We start from the raw sequence: 14,166 nt of genomic DNA, 5'->3' as shown, positions 1-14,166 counted from the left end.
TACAGCTCCGAGCCATAAAAGAAAAAAATGTAGGCATTAATTATAAGCACGTTTCATGAAAGGCATTGAAACAAATGGAGATTTTTCATGGAAACAATTGAAAGAAAAAGAATACGGCCCAAGGCGCTGGAAGCTTAATCTGAAATAGGACGTCTTCTTCTTTTTGCTGGTGAAACAAGAAGATGCAAAGTGAGGGCGGCTGTTGCGATGGCCGTAGGGGGGGGGGACGTAGCGCCGTTTCATGCACTTAACATTTGTCTAGTAAAATAGAGGCGAGTCAACTGGCTTTTTAAACCGGAAAATAATAACAAATGCCGCAATGCCAGATCAGTTTAAAGTTGTTCTTTGTAAATTTGCATTAATTGAAGTTTCTATGCTTTCTGATGATGTCAAGTGTTTGTGTTAACAGCGATCTCATTAAGCCCGCCCGGGGCCATAACGCTGCTTTTTAATGAGCATACATCGAAGGGGATATTTTTTTTTTACATGTGTCGCCATGGTCATGCGCACGTTTGCTTTTCAGTGAGAGAAAAAAAAGCAATTTATTCATCTCTATTAGATGTTTTGTTCATATGATGGGAAAAAAAATTGCAATTACTGCTGGTTAACTACGTGCCATTGACAAAGATAGACATCCCTTTTTTTAAGAACAAATTGGCAGCGACTGATCACAGTCAATGAGAAAAAAAACAACTAAATTAGTTGACTGTTATTTCATATGATGCAGACTTAATTAGGATTACAGATGATAAACTGTTAAAATCTATATATAAGATAATAAAAGCATGGATATTTGTAGTAGTAAATCAGTTTTTAGGGCTGGCACATGTATTCAACAACAACTTTTAAAGTTGATGAGATATTGACCACGTAAAATAGGTTCAAGTCCTCTTTATGAACTTTTTGATGGTAAACATTTCATTATTAAAATGTTTTAAAAAAAAGTCAAAAACAGTAAATGTTATATTCTCAGTTAAGTTTTGATAATCCTTTTTTTGAGCCTTTAACAGTAAATATTTCCGTATTAAATATGTTTCACTATATTCAGTTTACCTTTTTTCAAAGTTAAAAACAAAAAAATAAAACATTTTCATTTTTTTATGAACCATTGTATAGAGTCTAGTAAAAAATGTACTCATTCAAAAATGTTCAATTGTTTTTGTTTTTCTCCAAGTAATTATGTATTTATTTACTCATTTATTTCTTCATTTTCTGAACCCGACACTCATAACTAGAGGCAATCTAGAGTTTACAACCAGAGTATCATGCATGTTTTTCAAATGTAGGTGGAAATCAGAATACCCGGAGAAAACCCACGCAGGCCAGGGGAGAACATGCAAACTCCAGCAAGCATTTAGTTCAATGAGTGCTCAATAAAATGTTAATATCAAACCATTCTGGTTGAACTAACTCATCCATTATCACAGTTGTAAGACAGTGGTTACAAAATATTCATTTTCGAAACCACGCAAGAAAAAGTTAGCGATCTGAAACACTTTTTGTTCTGTGTGTCTCATGGGAGATATCGCACATTTTCTTCGTCAGTCTTGAATTAAATATTGTATTTGAAAGCGAGAAAACGAATCTAAAATCAGCCTTGCAATTGCTTTTCCCCTGCAAAGCTACACAAGACAAAAGACTTTTTGTTTGTTCCTTCCATTTCCTCCGCATCTCATGACTAATTTCCCTAAATGAAAGGCGAACGTGTTATTCATTCTTCAGCAATTGAATGGGAATGTTAAAAAACAAAAGCTAACGCGGCACGACGCCGACAAATAACAACATTCAGCATCTTTTTGTTTCTGCTTTGCTAGGAAGGGCCTCTGTGATGAAGAGCTGCATTCATTTACTATCACAAACAAACACACACATACATACACATCACTAATGGAGCGAGTCCGACTGAACGCCAACAAATGGAAGCCGACAGAATTAATTGCGCTGTGCCGTCGTCGTGGCCTTTTTCTCTTTGATAAATCGGAAAGCCGCTACGAGTCGTACAGACGGAGAAAAGTGCAACTTTGAGAAATGATTTCGACACGCCGGCACCCGAAGAAACACATCCTTATACTGTAGTATTTTTTTTTTTAAAAAAGGCACGTAAGAGTCTATTATTCCAGTGTTTCCCAACCATTTCTGAGCTGCTGCACACTTTTTGCATTGAAAAAAATCTCAAGGGACACCACCATCTGAAAACTATTCATCCACACTTATACCTGAGGACAATTTGGAGTGTTTGATTAGCGTAGCATGCATGTTTTGGGGATATGGGAGCCAACAAGAGTACCCAGAGAAAACCCACACGGGCACGAGAACGACATGCAAAGTCCAAAGAGAAACCCACTGAGGGTTGAACCCCCAATCTACTATTTGGATGTGCTAACCAGTCTTCCACCAGGCCACCTGAAATGGACTTTAGTCAATATTTCATAGCAGGAAGGCAATCTAGCTAATTATATATATTTTTCTCAGGAGGGGGTCTTTCCTTCAAAGTATACTTTGCTTATGTGAACAAGACATTAAGACTTCATATTTGTAGGCAAACCCACCTCTACATTAACACCAGAAAGACAAAAAAACGGTAGTCGATTTTCGGAGGAATCCTCAACCGAGCACTCAATCGAACATCCAGGGAACAGATATTGAAATTGTGGAGAATTTTAAGCACCTGGGTGTTCACCTCAACAACAAACGAGACTGTTCCACAAACATAGATGCCCTGTATAAAAGCCGCCTCTACCTACTGAGGAGACTATGGTACTATGGAGTAGGTAGGACACTGCTGATGACCTTTTACAACACTGTGGAATGCGGGTGCACGGAAATGGAAAGGGACAGGCTAAATAAGATGGTCAGAAGAGCCAGCTCTGTTCTGGGCTGTCCTTGGGATTCTGTGGAGGAAATGGGAGAGAGGAGGATGCTGACCAGGATGATGTCCATCATGAACAGCACCTCCCACCCCCTGCTTAAGTCTGTGGAGTCCCTCCAAAGCTCTTTCAGCAATAGACTGCTGCACCCTCATTGCAGGAAGGAGCACTTCCGCAGATCCTACCTTCCCGTCAGCTGTCATGCCTTTCCTGTATCTGCACTCTCACCCTCTAGCGAATGTGACAGAAATTTCCCGAATACGGGATGAATAAAGTTATCCAATCCATTACAAATAAGCGGAATAGTGTTGATGTATTACTTATTGAAATGTAAAATTTCAATTGTGCACTGCAATTAACTGGCAAGCAATTCAGGGTGTCCCCTGCCTGTGAGCCTTGTGAGGATAAGCGGTAGGAATAATGAATAAAGTTTAAAAAAAGCATTCCGCAATCTGTACACAATTCCCCCCTTTTTTCACACATAGTCCTACGGGGGTTTTGAATTTTGATTGACATTTTGGCACATTTAACCACAAGGCGGTTTAAGTCACGTCAGAGTGAAAACGAGCCGGAAATGTGTAATCCGTCAACGGTGTCTTTTCTTTTTTTTTTACCAAGAGGAGGTAAACAATTATTTCAAGTGATTTGAGACCTGCTCGTTTCCTATTTTGTATATTTTGGTGGGTTAAATTTGTGCAGGTTCAATTCATTGTGCTGTTGCTATGACGATAAATTTTATGACGATGATAGACTGAGACGAAGGCTCACAGTTGTACACCTGTTAGAAAATATATGCTTAATAGCACTCTTGTCCATTTCATTGTAAGTACTCGAGTGTTTTTAGCACATCTGTTCCTTAGCTGTCGCCCCATGCTGACCTGAGACTGAACAAAACGGACAAATGGAAAAAGTGTCAGCGGTACATTGATAGCAAATCCATTTGCCGTAAATTTCTAAGCGTGTGGTCTCCTTGACCACGGCCACCGCTGGCTATTATTTAGCCTGGGTTAAGGAACGCGCTCCTATTAACATTAAATGCACCACTGTCTGTGGCTAGCGTTTATGTTGGTTATTTACGGCGGGGCTATGAGGGTCTCCCTCGCAAGGTGGTCCGGCAATAAGGGAATTCAACTTTAATGGAAGGGATGGAGTTGCCTGGCAAGAGGCCATTTATAAATGGAAGTCATACCATGAAAGCAGGTTGGCTTAGATTGGACTCTGGTTGAAAATGGACATTGCTTGCAAAACAATAACGCAATGCTAAGATGGGAAGGCATTTAAAAGGTGCTATAAAGTCAAATTCAATTAATGAAATTGTTGGATTGGGTGAGAGTAAGGACTGTTATTAACAACCCTGACAAATTTGAATAGATAAAAAAAATAATTATTCATTTATTCATTCATTTTATGAACCGTTTTTATCCTCATCAGGGTCGCGGAGGGTGCTGGAGCCTATCCCAGCTGACTTCAGGCCAGAGGCAAGAGACACCCTGCATTGGTGGCCAGCCAATCACAGCTGACAGCTGGGATTGGCTACAGCACCCCCCACGACCCTAAAGAGGATAACACGGTTCAGAAAATTAGATGATATAAATCACAACTCCAATTTCCAGTGGGTTAATGGCCTTCTTGAAAAAAATAAAACACAATTTAGTAAATTATTTATGATTTAAAAAATAAAAGATAAGTATTGTTATAGGTATTGTTTAATTTGTTTATTTTTAAAATATCTCATTCAAATAGTAAGGAAATTAGTTTTCCTTTCCATTATTATTTTTGATTAGTTTTTTATTAATTAAAAGAAAAGGGAAAGAAAAAAATCTGTAAATATTTGGGTTTTAGTGGTCCTTAACGACAAATAATGATTATCTGCTTCTGATTTAGAAAATAATGAAAGCTCAACTTTTTCTCAAATTAATCCGTTTTGGTGCAATTGCACATTTCCAGTGCCCTTAAATTGGCTCGCAATCATTTTAGGGTGTCACCCGAATAGGGCCCATAGTTGGCTGGGATAGGCTCCAGCACCCCCCTCAAACTTTGTGAGGATAAGCGGTTCAGAAAATGAATGAATGCACATTTCCAGCTAAAAGGGTAAAGTAAGACAACAGTAAATGACGTGTCATTTATGAAGACCTGAACCAATTTGTCGACTAACCATGAGACTAATTGGTCATCATCAAAATAAACGTTTGTGGCAGCCCTATCGGAATAGTATTCCATACGCTAATGCACAGTGTTTTTCTATCATTCATTTGCGTAAGTAAACTCTAAATCACGACTCCAATTTCCAATCAGTTAATGGCCTTCTTGATAATCTGCTCATTGCAAAAGATGAATCGCATATTGGGAGCTTACACCTGCAAATTTCACAAAATGAGACAGTTTGATTGTTGCAATCAAACACTGTAGCCGCAAACAGGTCGGATTCCTGCTCTGCTTTCTCCCCCCCACACAACATTTTCCCACCTCGAGCTCTGGGCCATGTTAAGTCTGCGCAAATTAAATCCAACATCAGGGCAGCCTCTGCTGGGATTTGGCGCAACACAAATAGAAGTCACTTGACTGCAAGATGCTGAATAATGAATAAGCGTGGCCATCATTTTTTTGGGTTCTACAGCCTCTCATTTGCTTCATTATGCGCCATCTCAGCGCCATCAAACATCTCGTTACGCGCTCTGACAGTCCAGCCGAGCGCGAGGGCCTCTCGCCGTGCGGCTCGGACCACGGGGGAGAACCGTAATCACCCCAAATTAACGTCGGGGTGACTTGATGTAGGGCAACACCGGGACGCTCGCAGATGGAGCAATGAAGACCAAGCGGCTCAAGAAAATTAATGTCTTCGTGCAAAATGATAGAGATGATAGATATATATAAAGATATATTTATAGATATATATAGAGCTATATATAAGAGGTATATATAGCGGTATATATAGATATATAGAGGTATATATAGCGGTATATATAGAGGTATATATAGCGGTATATATAGATGTATATATAGCGGTATATATAGAGGTATATATAGCGGTATATATAGAGGTATATATAGCGGTATATATAGCGGTATATATAGCGGTATATATAGATATATATATAGAGATGTATAGAGATATATATATAGAGATGTATAGAGATGTATAGAGATGTATATATATATATATATATATATATATATATATATATATATATATATATATATATATATATATATATATATATATATATATATATATATATATATATATATATATATATATATATATATATATATATATATATATATATATATATATATAAATATATATATATATATAAATATATATATATATAAATATATATATATATATATATATATATATATATATATATATATATATATATATATAAATATATATATAAATATATATATATATAAATATATATAAATATATATATATATATATATATATATATATATATATATATATATATATATATATATATATATATATATATATATCTATATCTATATATATAGATATCTATATATATCTATATATATATATCTATATATATATCTATATATATATCTATATATATATATATATATATATATATATATATATATATATATATATATATATATATATATATATATATATATATATATATATATATATATATATATATATATATACCTCTATATATATCTCTATATATACCTCTATATATATCTCTATATATATCTTTATATATATCTCTATATATACACCTCTATATATACACCGCTATATATACACCGCTATATATACCTCTATATATACACCGCTATATATATACCGCTATATATACCTCTATATATATCTATATATACCGCTATATATATATATCTATGTTTTTGCGGTCTCTGCCATTCCACTGAATTGCATTAAATTTTTGCCGTTTTTTTAAAATTGTATTGTGTAAATACTGTTAATAAATGTAAACTCATTTCAATACGTTTTTTATTTATTCCCCAAAAAGATGGCAGGCTTCACTTTGAATGTTTTCTCAACCGTGCACTCTAAAAATATAGTCTGGTTTTGGCAACAGTTTTTTTTTTTCTTGGGCTGACACAGCAAAAACATGACTACATTTCTTGCTTCTACATAGAAAAGTCATCCCATTAAATCTTTGCAACCTTGCATTTCTAATTGAACTCACCGTGTACAGAAAACCATTTGGTCTTCTGCATATTAAACAGATGAATTTATCACTTTTCGAAACCAAAACAAACAATTCACACATTGGTAGTAAAAGGCTGCTTCCAAAAAAAGAAGAAAATTAGCTCTATTGTCAATTGGCCATGCTATCGCACCCCTGCTGAGAATACTGCACATTCAGTCATTCATTTTCTGTAAAATTTCTCCTTGTCACTTTCACGGGGGTGCTTATGCCAGCTGATTTCGTAAAAAAAGGTGAACTACACCTTAGACAGACGACCATTCACACTTCCAATCACATCTCCAGCCAGGGGCAATCAAATCCATGTACCCTGTACCGAAGTCAGGCAAAAGAAGAACTGAACCGTGCCGCGAATACTGTACAATATAATTAGAATAATATCCATTTAAAACAATTATCACTTGTCCAAATTAAACCACAGGCAGTGTTGATGCAAATCTTTTTTTCCCCTTTGGGGGCCCAATACATAAGGTGACTTTAAAGAGCTCAATGCTTGAGGAATGGGGAGGCCAATTAGAGGGTGAGAGGGGAGGGGGCTGGGGGAATCTCATGCGTAATTAAGCCACAGTGGCTCAAAGTCGAACTGTTATATTTTACAGAGAATGATGGTTGCTTTGCTTTCATTGTTGTCAATGGATCTAGTTTGGCCCAAGGCTGGTGCGAGTAATCGGCAACAAATTGTTTCTCAAACGAATGGACAACTATTTTAACGATTTTGAGACATTGTTGAACTAAAAATTGTCCGAATCCTGTTTTTTTTTTATCCTCTTAATTCACAAGGTACCAGTGACAGCGCCAATCCATTTTGCCGCGGCAGCGATCGTTTGTTCTCAGCCCTCCGAGTCAAAATATATTGAACTTCCAGTGCCACAAAGGGCACAGAAACGTGTATTTACAGGTAGTCCTTCCAGTTTAAATAATGTGATGTCTATTATTGTCATCATCAATGGCAGGATCAACATTTGGTTTTTTTTTTCAATGAAAAAAAAAAAGTAAATATAGTAATACCTTGACATACAAATGCCCACACATACGGGGAATTTGAGATACGGGTAAAATTCCAGACAAATATTTACCTTGAGATACAAGATCAATTTTGAGATACGAGCATTCGAGACAGCTAGGTGGTCAGGCTGTTAAAGAGAGACTGCTTATGATAACAGCATGGCACTGTCTTTTTCGTCGCAACTCACTTGTGCAAAGATCTCTACAAGCACTGGATGGGGCGTCACATTTTTTCCATGTTTTTTTTTGCATTAGTCAGTGCAGAATTAAGGGAAACACAATGGATCCAAGGCAGGCCGGTGCAATGAAGGGTAGTGCGAAGAAAAGGCGTATGATGACAATCGATTTTAAGCACGAAATAATTTAAAAACAAGAGTAGTTTACGCGTGACTGAGCTGGCTCGCCAATACGTATAGAGAGGCAGGGAGTTGGTCTCGAAGGCCTGGCTGGAATACATGAACCTTTTTGCCTTGGTTATTGTACAAAAAGTTTTTCAAAATGTGTGCAACGCAAGATTAAAACTTTTTAAGTATGTGTGTGTATAGGAATCTAAGTTCATCTAAGTTAAATTTAAAGTTTATGTTACGTTACTAGCGCATCTCCCATCTGCGAACTCCGCGTTGTATTAAATGTCTCATTTTATTATTAAAGATCATAAGCAGTAGTTATTTGTTACTCTGTTAGTAGATGGTGAATCACAACCAATAAAAATGTTTTTTTCTTTATAATTTCCTGTTTTTTTATAGTGTTTTTTCAGAGATTGGAACAAATTAACTTGTATTTAGTTCATTTCTATGGGAAACGATTTGAAATAAGAGTAAAACGACATACGAGCTCAGTCCCGCATTAAACTTGTATCTCAAGGTAAGACTGTATGCACTATTTTAAGTGTACCTTCACTTACAAAAATACTTATCTTCATAATTAGAATTTTTCTACCCTAAATCTTAAGTCAAGACGCATTTTACATGTTACAATATTCCCAATAGCTACCTGTAACTACTTTGCGTTTTTTTTACAACTTGACGTCACCTCTTTGACGAAATAGTCCCGTTAGCAAACAGTCCGTCACAATAGTCGGGGATGCATATTTATTCATTACGCACCAGTAAATTACACAAGACCCCGGGCAGACAGAAACAGAGGGTGACATTTTCAGCTCTCTCTCACTTGAATTAGGAAATAAACAGGAAAAAAATGCATAGGAAAAAGTACGTAAAGGTAAGTTCAGGTTCTTCATGTAAATAGCATGTGCCTTGACTCAAGGCCAACTCCAGCGTTACTGTTTGCAAACACATTAGAAGGTTTGCTTGTGTTCTAAAAATGACTTTGGCAGGATGTGACAACGCAACAGTTCCCTAAAACATTTTAGAGTCTTTATCAATTAGGCTTTATGAATGTTTGCCATTCTAAGTGCCTCTCCAAAATACAGAACGTACACGCAAAGCAGAAAAACGAGTGGACATCAAGTTATCACCTGAGATTCTTCTGTTCTTTTTCTGATTGTTGGACCATTTAATGTTCTTGAGAGGCTTCACTGCAAGGAAGATGAAAGGACAGAAAACTGCCCGACCCGATTATACTATTACGATGGTCATTTCAAGTTCTCTTGTTGGATACAAGAATGGTTTTATGTTGGGTTATTTGGAGGGGACAGTAGATTTCTACCTTTATACTAGGGTGTAACCAGATTATGGCTAAAAGAGAGTTGTTGTTGTTGTTGTGGGAAGAAGTAAAGAAGGCAATAACAATGTTACGGGGACAATTTCAAAACAAAACAACAGATATGGGAAATGTATTTACATTATGGGGGATTTCATATCTTGGATCTTGTTGTTGTATGTTGGGGATATCATTTGCATATCAAAGTAAAAACTGAAAATGCTATGACTGTCTATACATGTAGTCAGTTGAAAAAAGTATTTGAACGCCCTGCTATATATTTTTAGTTGCAAGATCAAATACTTCCTGTCGTTTTTCCACCAGGTTTGCACATGCTGCAGGAGGGATTGTGGCCCACTCCTCCATATAGATCTTCTCTAGATCAGTGAGGTTTCTGAGCGGTCGCTGAGCTCTCTCCAAAAAGATTTTCTTTTGGGTTTACGTCTGGTGGGCTGGCTAGGCTATGCCAGAACCTTGATATGCTTCTTATGGAGCCACTCTTTTTGTTTTTCCTAGCTGTGTGCTTCGGATCATTGTCATGTTGAAAGACCCTCACACGACCCATCTTTAATGCTCTGACTGAGAGGAGGTTGTTCCCCAAAAACTCACAATACATGACCCCGGTCATCCTCTCTTCAATACAGTGCAGTCATCCGGTCTTATGTGCAGAAAAACACACCCAAAGAATTAAGCTACCACCCCCATGCTTCACAGTAAGGATAGTGTTCTAGGGATGGTATTCATCATTCGTTTTCCTCCTTAGTAGAATTATGACCAAAAACCTCTTCTACATAGCATCATTGAAAACCCACAACGTGATATTTTGCATGGAGCTCCACTCCGAATGAGATTGAGCGTCATGTTTAGCTTCTTACATGAACTAATGATTGCGCTCCAACAATGAATCGTTTTTTTACCAAGCTGCTTGGCAATTTCTCCGTAGCTTTTTCCAGCCTTATGGGGGTGTATCATTTTTTTCTCTGGTGTCCTTGAACAGCTCTTTGGTCTTGGCTAAGTTACAAGTTTGGATCTTACTGATTGTATAAGGTAGACACGTATTTTTATGCAGGTAATGACCTCAAACAGGGACATCTGGTTCAGAATAATGCATGGAGAGGAGGTGGACTTTTAAAATTGAAACTAACAGAACAAAAACAAAAAAAAATACAATGTGATTTCTCGATTTTTCTTTTAGATTATGGCTTTCACAGTGGATATGATTTCTAATTTAGAGAACTTGCAATATAGCAGCGTCTTCAAATACTTGAACTGACTGAGCGTGTATACCAGGGATAGTGGACCTATGGCTCCGGAGCCACATGTGGCTCTTTTGTGGCTCTCCGCTAACCTGTGAGCTAAAATATGGAAACCAGATACTACATCTAGAGCTGCTTTAATCTTCATTTTTTATTTGCATTACACTCTTCTGGAATGCATACTCTCATTTATTAGCAACTGCTTAAGAATGTAAAAAGTATTTTTTTCCACTTTAAAAGTGGTGAAATTACTAAAAAACATAGGTACCATCTATATATATTTTGACTTTTAAATTCGGAGAATGGCTCTCAAGGAATAACATAAGAAAATATGAATTGTTTATGGCTCTCTTCGTTAAAAAGGTTCCCGACCCCTGGTGTATACATTATAACTAACTCTACCTCTGGATTATTTTGTTCCAAGCAGCCCTTAACTCATTCACTGCCACAGACATTAAATCTTTTTCACTTGGAAGGGTGACATTGAGTAATTATGTTTCACTGCCATTGACGGAGAGAGACATCCAGTTCAATTTAAACGATCGCCCTCCTAGTCAAAATGGACTGGATGCCTATAAGTAGTTCTATGAATAAGCAGCTAGTGAGTTAAGAGGAAAAAATAAGTGACTATTTACTATTAAAAAGCTTAAGAAGGATTTTATTACCTAGTTCCGGTCCTTTCTTTAACAAATGAAAGTGGATGGATTTCAAGTTGCTCCCTTATTTGAAATTTCTAAAATAAAAATAGTTTGGCCACCTCAGATTTATACGAATTTCAAGCCATTTGCTAACTAACATTTAAACAAATAGACATTTCTTCAATATAAGAGAACATTCATAAATATTAGGGATGTACGTATTCACATTTGTGAGTAATGCAACCCCAAAAAAATCAAACATAACCAAACATAACCTTAAGTGGCAGGAAAATCTCAAACAGCTTCATTTGACGCGTTATTTACCATTCTGAAGAGTCAAATTCAACAAATAATGTGCTAAGATGGCTTGCTGAGGAGTGTGACCATTTCTAAGCTTCACAATCTTATTAAGATTGGCAACACAAGGCTTTCACAAACACCTACCTACCTTCTGCATGTCTTAAAATATTTCATTTTGGCCCTTTTTTAAACAACGATCACAACATGTCTTGGATCACTGAACACTTTAGACGTTTGCCAGACAGACGAGACGAGACAACATGTAAATGCTCAGTAGTTTCTCTCAGATCTTCACAATTCATGACTTTTTTTAAAATTATTGTGCAGAGTTCCAGTCACAGTACTTTATAAACCTGTCGGGCCATCAGGCTCCGCTCCCCCAAAAGCGAAATAAGTACTACAAAAGGGTACAAAAGGTATACACATGACAACCCCATTCTAATAGAGTTGAAAACGCAATGGTGACATCTCATGGTCAATATAATAACAAACCTTTTGTTAGACTCAATATTCAATTATTGGAAATATCTTATTAAATAGCATAATAAATACAATTGCAACTTTCCTGTCTGTCTCAACCTAGCATTTTTATTTATTATGTTTGATTGTACTCCCCAGCCGGTGTGGGTTTTCTCTGGGTACTCTAGTTTCCTCCCACATTCCAAAGACATGCATGGTAGGCTGATTGGCCACTCTAAATTGGCCCTATGTATGAGTGTGAGGAGTGTGAGTCATTGTTTCTCTCCTTTTATCCACCGATTGGCTGTCCAGCAATTCAGGGTGTTTCTGCATCTGGCCTGAAGTCAGCTGCGATAGGCTCCAGCACCCCACACCACCATAATGAGGATAAAGCGGTTCAGAAAATGAGTTGAGAAATATGCGAATTTTTACTTGGTGAGCTGTTGAAGGGCTTCTCTACTGGGGGCAACCCTGAAAATAATACCACACTAGTTTTGGTTCAAGGTTATTGTTCTGTCAAAATCTTGTTCAGGAGTGCGTGAGGCTCGGTCCTCAAATGAGGGTATTATGATGATAGAGTGAATTACATAACATGCATGAGAAAAGTATATGCAGATGCATTGAAAAAAAAAACGTCTGAAAAACCTTCACATTTTTACGGGCAAACTTTATTAGTATTCCTTAGCTAAAACTGCACACCTTTATAAATGACTAAAAGGGTATTTTCAACCAAAACCCAAAGGCAAAGAAATAAAAACTCTGTTTAAATAAAGCCCCAAATTCAGCTTCGATATACGAGTAGACTGAGATACGAGCAGTACAAACATTATACTATACAGCACTACTAACTACTGCAGGTGTGGCCAAGTCCAGTCCTCGAGAGCCCCAATCAAGTCTGTTTTCCATGTCTCCCTCCACCAACACACCTGAATCAAATCATCGGGATTGATACAACGCTGCTGGAAAGCTTGCTGATTAGTTGATCATTTGATTCAGATGTGGTAGAGTAAGGAGACGTGGAAAACAGACTGGATCCCGATTCAGCCCCGGCTCTCGAGGACCGGACTTGGCAACCCCCGACCTACTGCATACGAGTCCAATAATTAACCACAAACATTGGGTTGCAAATGATTACCAAACCAAATCAGCACGCCTCGTTCAGTGCAACCAAATAATGCAATAAAAAAAACATCAACACATTTTATAAAACATGGAAAAATCAAGCAAGAGGTTTCAAAAACTCACTTCCAAGAAAAGGAGAATATAAATCAGCCACAATTACCTTTGAAGTGAGATCCGGAAGATTGCGTCTCAGGTGTCTAAATCAAAAGTCCCCCGCGGTCTTGTCGATTGCCGAGCGGCTGAAGCGGAGGCGAGGGATCCGGCGAGGATAGAGGTGAACGCGGGCTGAGCACCGGAGAGGATCGCGGCACTGGGGCTCGTGACATCAGGGAGCAGTTCGGCCAACAAAAAGCAACATCCGTCCGCTAAGCGTATGTGCAAAGAGCGAGGGAACGACCGCCTGGATAAGGCGGAGAGTGGCCGGGTATGGTGAATCACGAACGGACTGGAGCCAGGCGGCGTGCTCGCTTCGCGTCTTGCCCGCTAGTGTGCGCGCGGCTCGCCAGCATGAGATTTACAACTTCCAAGTACCTCCCACACTTGGATGCTGACATGGATTCACTAAGGCGGAAGGTGGAGGGAGGGAGGGACGGAAGAAGGATGCTGTGGATGAGAAAGAAACCCTGGAAATAGACTCGACAATTAGATTCTT

At 37.6% G+C, this 14,166-nt stretch overlaps 1 protein-coding gene across 1 annotated transcript in view; it reads right to left on the bottom strand.

The window, feature by feature from the left end:
- Window positions 1-14,079, bottom strand: part of drp2 (dystrophin related protein 2) — a 118,049-nt gene extending 103,970 nt beyond the window's left edge. Inside the window, exon 1 of the mRNA XM_077733012.1 lies at window positions 13,675-14,079. The gene's annotated coding sequence lies outside the window, so the exon portion shown is untranslated. The remainder of the gene's footprint in view (window positions 1-13,674) is intronic.
- Window positions 14,080-14,166: the final 87 nt, after the last annotated feature.

Source organism: Stigmatopora nigra, chromosome 14, assembly GCF_051989575.1.
Source record: "Stigmatopora nigra isolate UIUO_SnigA chromosome 14, RoL_Snig_1.1, whole genome shotgun sequence".
NCBI lineage: Eukaryota > Metazoa > Chordata > Actinopteri > Syngnathiformes > Syngnathidae > Stigmatopora > Stigmatopora nigra.
The sequence above is the reverse complement of the archived record's forward strand: the minus strand, read 5'-3'. Positions and strand labels throughout refer to the sequence as shown.